Source organism: Atta colombica, unplaced genomic scaffold (genome assembly GCF_001594045.1).
Source record: "Atta colombica isolate Treedump-2 unplaced genomic scaffold, Acol1.0 scaffold102, whole genome shotgun sequence".
Lineage (NCBI taxonomy): Eukaryota > Metazoa > Arthropoda > Insecta > Hymenoptera > Formicidae > Atta > Atta colombica.
The window spans coordinates 1,954,165-1,955,887 of NW_017259187.1; positions in this window are offsets into that span (position 1 = coordinate 1,954,165).

The following is a 1,723-nucleotide window of genomic DNA, read 5'->3' on the forward strand; positions in this document are numbered from 1 at the left end:
TTTGCTAGCCGTTAGACGTTGAAAATATAAGCACTTCGATCGGTGAGTAGGAAATGGCTTATGACGGTACCCTTTGGTACCGTCAATACTCTCCGAGCTATTGAATTACCAAGGGCTCTTACTACTTTGACTTTAATATTAGCTACTAAAACCCAGTTTTTCGTTGTCTGATTAACTCTTGTGTTTAAAAGTTAATTGTTTTTGACTTATTTTTAACACTTGACTTTTCATTGTTACTTTATTTTAAGTTAATTTGGTATGTAAAATTGTGAAATATTATTCCTTTTAATCTTCAAGTAGGTAAATGAGATGCTCAAAACATCCGAAACAAATTTTATTTTTATATTTTTTTCATAGTATATAGAGTTAAATTTACAATTTTTTATTTATATTCTTATGAGATAGAGGAATGTAAAAATAATGAATTTTAACAATTTTTTTACTTTTCTTTTCCAAAACAAGGTTTTTAAAATAACTATGCGTAGAGTACTGTCCACCTATCCATTTAAAGATCAATATGGTTTTGTTATAACGAATAATGATTGGACGCACTCAGTGTGCACTGCATATTAAAGTTATTGTACAGAGATTGATGTAAAAAAGTGTATTTAATGTTTAATATAAATATTGAAACAGATTAAACCGTGAAATCTTCAATTCACTTTATTGTACTGTTAGGTAAAATGTTTATTTTAGAATTCGAAATATTTGCATTTCACTTTTACTCAATAAAATCTTATACAATGGCTTTTAATATACATCAGTGCGTATAGTTTATCTAACCGAATTCGCTATAAAATTCTGAACTGATGAAAACTCTGTTAATTGAAACGAAACGTATTCATATTTTTTGTATTCTATCTTATCGGCTAAATATATATTTTAATTATCTTAACATCTATTTTGTTAAGTCTATTTTGTTTTCATCTCATTTAATTTTGTTATTATTGGTATGTAAACAAACAAATATTAATCTGTTTCTGTTTATGGTGCTCAAATTTAATCTCACTTAACTTTATGATAATGTAAAAATTGTATTTTTCAAGCTGTATTATATGATTTATATTATTCACCAAACTAATGATTTTGTATAATGATAATTTTAAAAGCTATTCACTACAAAAAATTGATTCAGTGAAACTATAGAAGAATACAATTTTTACATTATCATTAAATTAAGTCTAATCACAAATTAACCAGCAAATGAAAAAATGGACCGAAGAAAATAGAAAGTACCGCCACGAGATTCATAAATATTTTAGAATGGTAGACAGTAATCTGAAAGATTATCCTGCTTGAACTTGATTCGAATCTTGTGGAGTTCATGCTGCGGCATTTTATTGGAGATCTCCCTCATATTGCATAAATATTTGTCGTCTTCGGTTAAATCTATCACGATATATGTAGATAAAATTGGTTTCGAAGTTTTACTGTTATGTATTAGTGGTTTCCATGTTCTGAAGTTTTTATAATGCAAATATAAGCTCTATTTTCCAAGTGGAATTCCAATTGTGTAGATCCTCGAGTAACACAGTGACTACTTTTGGTGAGATAAATCTCGTTTCGTTTCCATACCTGAATATGAAAAGAGAATAATCTTAGACGGTTTCAAAGATCGAATTAGGAGAAACAGATATGGAAGATAAGCTCAGTTAGAATATTTATGTAGAAAGTTCCTTGCATGGGTCAATATTATTTTATAACTTCTTTGATCTTATATAAT